The 7,794-nt window shown below is 35.9% G+C and overlaps 1 non-coding gene across 1 annotated transcript; it reads right to left on the reverse strand.

Moving 5' to 3' along the window:
- Nucleotides 1-7,483: 7,483 nt before the first annotated feature.
- On the reverse strand, nucleotides 7,484-7,586 carry LOC143363661 (U6 spliceosomal RNA). Its single transcript, XR_013083866.1, has one exon. It is a non-coding gene; the product is annotated as a U6 spliceosomal RNA (small nuclear RNA).
- Nucleotides 7,587-7,794: the final 208 nt, after the last annotated feature.

Genomic DNA, 7,794 nt, shown 5'->3' on the forward strand with positions numbered 1-7,794 from the left:
CGAGTACTCGCACGATGCGAGCTGCTCGCAACGAAGCGAACGGCTCGAAATAAAATCAGGCGTAAAATGACATGATGCGAGTTACAGCGGGAAGATCAGCACATCGATATTATCAAGCATTTTAGTATATTGACAATGCTAAATGTTTGCGATGTTTTATTATGTATTTTGATAGTGAAATGTAGATTCAGAATTTGTATAACCCTTATTGAAAATAATTATGCAATAACAACTATTTCCTAGATTTATGTAAATAACTAGCTGTGATCTGTAAAGAACGGTATTTTATATATTCCTTTATATTATACTCCGGTTCACTGTACAGTCGTAAAAATGTGTTGTCGCAAAATTGTTTATAATGTTGAAAATTAACGTTAAACCAAGTTGGAAGTTGGAAGTTCCAACAGCCTGTCATTCGGTACTGTACAAGTATAGGTGATAAGATTTAAAAGGGCATAGCCGATTAAGATGGTCAAAACAATTGGAACCGCAAAAAGATTCCATTTCAAACAGTATTGATTTCTTGATTTTCTGGAAATGACAGAAGTAGATTTCAAAATTCTTTTCACGGAATCTTACCAATTTTCACAGGCAATTTCATATCTGGCGGAAATCGTAGACGAACACAATAATATAAATATTCATTGCCTAATCAATGTTACTTCAATATTTTTAAAACATTAAAAAAATATTGTTAAAATCACATGAATAAATAATATAAGAAATTGAAAAAATAAAGATGATGTATGGGAAAAAACATTTACCACCGACGGGATAAGAACCCCAGCGTATCCGCTCCTTAGTTCGACGTCCGGCGATGTTACAAAACTTTACAACACAAACATTCTGGCATTCTGGTATATATCACACAAAATACAATTTATTCTTTCTCTTAAATCACATTTCTTAGGTCAAAGAATTACCTGTTTCAATTTAATAATGCTAAAAATTACTTAATATATAGCTGCGATAAAACCAACAAGTGTAACTTTCCTCCTAATAGCAAAAACGTCGAAAAAATTCGGTTTTTATTGTTTTTTTTTGACGATGATGTCCCACAACAAAACATCTAAAAAAAATTGACGACACTGCCTGTTATAGTACTTTAACAAGGAACTAAACAGTAGAATAGCATGTTTTCAAATTTTTTGAGAAATTTGCATTTTTCCGATTTTTTTGGAGGTTTTCATTTTTTTTACGACCACAGTTTGTAACAAAAAAAAATCTGAAAAAATTATCAAAAATCAGCCTTAGAATCCAAAATATGTCACATTTTTTTCAGAATTTTAGAAAGCATCAGAGTGCGGGAAATACGCGGAGAAGCGCGAAATCTAATTTACCCTGTAACTAACCTCATGGGCAAGATAGGGGGTTGAAATTTTACTCAGAGGGGTTTTTCCTCTAAGGGCAGTTTTGACCATAAATCGGCTAGGCCCTTTTAAAAGGATCTTATCTTTTGCGAGCGCCGAGCTTCAAAGACCCGGCGACTGCCAAACGGCATACAATGTAAGCGGATGGAGAATCGCGCACGAATGAAAGTTTAAATTTTTAGATTTTTCAACATATCCTCATAAAATTTTGACGAGCGATTGGAGGGGGTTTTCCTGATGAAAATGAGGTCAAATTCGAGTGTAATCGAACATGTTTTACTGGTACGTAATGTTACGATAAAAATTACAAAGACAATCCAAATGATGTCGTGTTTGGACTCATTTTGATCGGGATAAGCTCTACAACTCATTCGTATTAACAATATTGTCCTGATGAAAAACATAAAAGCGTAAATTGCCAATAATGCACGATTCTCCATCCGCTTACATTGTATGCCGTTTGGGAGTCGCAAAATACTAAATGCAGTCCAATTTGTACCGCGTTTAGTGTCATTTTAATCAGAAGAATGCCACGAATTAGTTGGCGCAAGTCCCATAAAAAAATAATGAAAAATAAAGAAGTTTTGCAATTGGATTGGTAGTTGTTTCACACCGATATCTCGTGACTCTACGAGCTCGGAACTTCAAATACCAGCGACCGACCAACAGCCTACAATGTAAGCAGATGGAGAATCGTGCATTATTGGCAATTTATGCTTGTATGTTTTTAATCAGAACAATATTGTTAAGACGAACGAGTTGTAGAGCTTGTTCCGAACCGTGTACACGGTTGCTCCAACAACAGTTGAAGATATGCGTCAGCGTATCATCACAGCATGTACGAATATCACGTCGGATATACTTATCAGAGTGCAACATTCCTTCAGAGCTCGTTTACAACAATGTATCGACGCAGACGGACATCATTTCGAACATTTATAAAATACAGGTATTCTGCTTCCATATTTCAGTTTTATACGTTTTTTCTGTCCTTGACCTTGAATGACCTTGGACTAATTATAGTCACTGAATTCCTAATGAAAGGGACTATCATTGTAGGTGTTTAAAAAAGGGTGGTTCCATTTAAAAAAAGTCAAGGTGACCTTGATATCTCCAAAAAAATGACATAAAAACAAAATTTTTTTTGCATCGTGTCACCCCCATTGTACCATTCAACTTTGTCCTTATCATATTTTACGTATCTTTAGAAACAACAAAGATATTTGAGGTGCTAACGTTTGGTGACTCACCCTGTATACATGCTATTTACATTGGTCTTAATATTATTCGCCTATTTACCTAGTTCCTTGATCTGATTGTTAACTATATACAGCGTCCGTATTTTACAATGTTGTTCTTTATAACGGTAGCGGCGCGAGACATTTTACCGACCGTTTGTATTCGCCTTTCGCGGTTCTTATTGTGACTACCCTAACTATGTCGTCTTGTCCGGAATGAAGTTTGGTTACCCGTGCGAGGGTCCATTGCATTGCAGGTAAATTGTCGTCCCGCACTCTTACGATACTGCCTATTTCTATTTTTTCGGGTTTATGTTTATGCCATTTTTTACGTGTGGTCAACTCGTGGAGGTATTCCTTCCTCCATCGTTGCCAGAAATGATGTCGCATTTTTTGCACATGCTGCCAGGACGACAATCGACCGGATGGAATGTTTGATATTTCGTAATCGGGTATGCCATTTAACGTATCACCAATCAAGAAGTGTGCTGGTGTCAAAACGGATAAATCGTTTGGGTCGGAGGACAGAGGTGTTAACGGCCGTGAGTTGAGAATCGCTTCAATTTGATTGATATATGTTAATAACGTTTCGTACGATAACAAGGTGTCGCCTATTACTCGTGTTAAATGAAACTTTAGTGATTTTACGGCAGCTTCCCAAAGTCCGCCGAAATGCGGGGATCGCGGTGGGATGACGTGCCATTTTATGGATTCGTTGGCCAATATGTTCCCTGATTATCCGCAATCTTAATCAACGCGGTCGATAACAATACTTTCGAAGGAATATTAATAGAGTTTAATGAGGTTTTTGGAGTTTGTGTGGCCTGATTCGAATTCTGCGTGTCTTTTTTGAAAATATCTCGAGATCTAATAATTTTTTTGCCATGGTACCCTAATCATTTTTTACGTAGAATGAACGGAAGAATCGATATGTGCAAAAAAATATGCATTTCTATTTAAAGAAATGATGCAATTGTTAATTGCACATGCACTGCTGCATCTAAAAAAATTTAAAGGCCCACAGATGTAGTGCTCTTCGAACCATTTATCTTTCTCCTTTATCATTTTTTCGTAAATGCAATAATAACGGAGTTATGACTTAAAACAATTGCGTGGATCACCTTGTATATACAGTGAGTGTAAAAAGTATTCGCACACCTCTTGTAGGCGTTGTAAAAAACCATGTATTTCTCTATGTAATTGCACACATGTTTATAAAACAAAACATAATTGTAATTTTTATATATTTTAACTACATACTGTCACATAAATACACTTGAAAAAGTTTAACGTTAACGAGAAAAATTAGAAACTATGAGACGTGTCTCTAAATTGGCGCGCAAAAAGTATTCGTACAGGTACTAGAATGTACTCGAAAGGCGTCCGATTGTTTATATTATGGTTTAGCGGGACCCGACAAATAATCAGACAGGGTCTTTGATGAACAGTCTAGTGGCAACCTTCTGCAAAACCAGTCAATTTTTATAACATTCGGTAAAATGGGTCATAAAGATAAGGAAACAAGTGAGACTGAAAGAAAAATTATTATACAACTGCATAATCAGTGTAAATCATTGCGAGAAATAGCAAAAACAATTAATAGGCCACACAGCACTATACAAGGAATTATAGATCGATATGGTGAACGAAAAACCAATAAAAATAAAGCGAAATCTGGTCGCCCTCGAAAACTTAGTTTACGCGATGAACGTTTTATAGTGCGTGAAATAAAAACAAATCCTAAAATTAGTGCCCCTAAGATCGCTACTGAGCTTGCAAACAACGCTGGAGTAAGTGTATGTTTCAGCACTATTCGTAATTGTTTACGAAATAATGAATACCACGGCCGAGTTGCTCGCGAGAATTATTTCGTAAATGCCGCAAATAGAAAAAAGAGACTTGATTTCGCGAAAAATAATATTAATAAGCCTATCGAGTTTTGGCGAAGAGTCATATTTACTGATGAAAGTAAATTTAATGTTTTTAGCTCTGATGGCAAGTGTACGGTCTGGAGGAAGAAAAATACAGAGCTACAAAAAGAAAATCTACGTCCCACAGTAAAACACGGCGGAGGTTTGGTTTATGATTTGGGATTGTATGAGTGCTGCTGGAGTGGGGTCATTACACTTCATCGAGGGAATCATGGACCACAAAATATACCTAAACATACTAAAAACCCATATTGTAAGTAGTGCAGAAAAAATGGGTATAAAAGACAAGTTTATCTTCACTCAAGGCAATGACCTCAAACATACAGCACGCAACACAAGAAAGTGGTTGCTTTATAACACACCGCAATATTTGAAAACACCTCCACAATCACCGGATATTAATCCGATCGAAAATTTATGGGATCTGTGTGATAAAAAAACTCCGAACCCGGCATATTTCAAGTAAAGAACAATTAAAACTTTCTGTTCAAGAGGAATGGTGCATTATTACAGACGAAATCCCATCCAATTTAGTGGATTCAATGCCAAGAAGACTGGACGCAATTATACAGTCGAAAGGCTATCCAACGAAATATTAATTTAATTTATTTTCGCAAATTATAACACGTTTATTGCTAAATTTGTTACGTGTACGAATACTTTTTGCATGCTAATTTTTAGAGACTTCAGACTGTTTTTAATATATCTCATTAACGTTAACTTTTCGTTAATTTATTTATGTCACATTTTGCAGTTGAAACATATAATAATCGTAATTGTGTTTTTGTTTTATAAAAGAATGTACAATTACATAAAGAAATATATGGTTTTCTAAATCTATAAGAGGTGTACGAATACTTTTTACACTCACTGTATATATATAATTGCGAGAAGTGCCCGAAAACAGGCCATTTGTCCGCACTGTGCGGCGGTCTGTTTATTTTCCGAGATATTCGCAAAAAACTGTCTATTTTGATGAAAAATTCTGCCTATTTTGAATTACCGAATTTGTTGTTTAGGGCAGGGGAGGGTTCTTTCGGTAAAATCCACAAGGGCATTTTTATTATCCCCCCTATGAAATTATCGTGTCGAAAGGGTTAATGTTCTTCCACTTTGCAATCAAATTCGCAGAAGTAATCTATTCATGATCACTATAAGCTGTTTCTATACTATATGTATCGATTGCCAAATGATTCCTTCAAATATCTCGATGCTTTAAATTTGACTGTGATTTCGGACCTGACATGAGTATAGAAATGCTGCGAGTGGAAATACTGGAACATTTCGGCAAGAAAAAAACGTAGATAAAGCGAATATATACGAAATAGACATAATAAAGGATTTATTTTGTACATATTAAGAAGCAATATTTTATTCACTATATTGTCTTTTAATCTATTTCTTTTTTTTACTAATTATTTCGCCAGTCTTTGAGAATACTCCTTCGGAAGGAACAGATGTTGCCATAACACAAAGATACTCCTTTGCAAGCTTTGATAGTGTTACGTCCCAAGTGGTATGAATTACGATCTTAAGAGGATAGGACGCAGTTTCGAACCTACCTGCATACACCGGCTATGGTTCGGGAAATTGAGGATCGTTTAAGTAACTTTGTACCCTTATTTTGAAAACAACAAAATTATTGATTTATTCAAAGTGTGGTTCTGAATCAGAGATTACAAATTTGATTTTACAAATATGGTTTATATAGCGCATATACTGGAGTGCTTACAAATAGTTTGATTATAATAATAATAATAATAATATTAATATTACCGTGATCACGGGTTCGGATTCGGTTACAATATACTCCGACTGCTGACACTGGTCTTTGAAACGGTTTGTCGCGAAACAACTGAACGAACTATTTTAACTTCACAAGAGACTACTGTACTATTGACTATGACTGAATAACTGATTGTTCACGATTGCCTGACTGACTGACTGACTGTTTATAACTGAATTTTAGGAGTTGGTCCCCCTTTTTATAAGATGCACAATCCTTTGTTTTTCAAAGATGCTGGCACAGGAGTCTCTACCTTGCATCTTTTTATCTTCTTGATGTCTCCTGACTAGTCAGCTGTATGCCGACAGGATCTTTTTACCATGAAGTCGGCGTCTTTTCTTATAATTTGGCATAATTGGACACCTTTCCTGTTTGTTCTCAGCGTGTAAACTGAGAACGCTTATCTGCGAGTCTTGCAGGAAGAAAAGTTGGAGTCGTTTCACGTGCTACCTTACTGCGTAGAATTTTTAACATATATCCTAATCCTATTTTTACTTCTCCTCGTGCGACATCATCGGTTGTCCATGATAATTCATAATAATTCTTCATCTGAGGGTTTATTCGTTGGCGGTCGAACCACCGGACGTTCACTGCCTCTGTCTGCTGGGACTGTGATTGACTGCAATTCTGTTCCCCGCGGGGAAAAAAAAAAACAGTAATAATCTATCTATCTATTATAATGTATCTATCTATTATAACGTATCTATCTATTATAATCTATCTATCCATCTATCTGTGCATTGTGCGGCCACTTCTTACTTACAGTAACGAGCAAAACTGAGTCAACACTATTTCAAGCAACATAACTTTCTAAAAATTAGATCAAATGACTTGAATTTTATTGAGAAGTTAGAAGGATTAGTTTATTAGACGAGGTGTAAAAAATTTTTGAAAAAAATTTGAATTGGTCGGAATCGCAAACAAATAGTAAAAGTTGGTTTTTTCAGGCTCTTTTATCTGAGCCTGTATTGAAAATTTAAAGAATGTATTTGATTCGCTCGAATAAATTATGTCCATGCTGAAAATTTCACCGGTATTGACTTATTCGTTTACGAGTTATAAACGATTAAAAATGCGATTTTAAGTCGGAAATCGTGAAAAATGGCAATTTTTCCACTTTTTGTCTAAAGGGTGTGTGCCTGGATCACGCGAGTACTCAACAGCACAGAACGCTTCACGATTTTGCGTGTTATCCTTGCGCAGGGACCATGCTAATCTTCTCTGTATCGTTTCAAATTTAGTATATGTGCTGTCGAAGCAATTACATGTCAGACACAACCTCCATAATTTCCAACCAGGGCGTTTGATATGTCCCACCGGATATCTGGTGCAGCGAACGGACGATTATCGTCTGTGAGTTATGCACGATCTAACCACGAAATTATACTAAAGGCATAGAACATGTCAAGACACAACACAATCGTCCTACATATTTCATCGTCCATTACACAAGTATATATCATCGGAAT

This window comes from Halictus rubicundus, unplaced genomic scaffold (genome assembly GCF_050948215.1).
Source record: "Halictus rubicundus isolate RS-2024b unplaced genomic scaffold, iyHalRubi1_principal scaffold0084, whole genome shotgun sequence".
In the NCBI taxonomy this organism is placed as follows: Eukaryota; Metazoa; Arthropoda; class Insecta; order Hymenoptera; family Halictidae; genus Halictus; species Halictus rubicundus.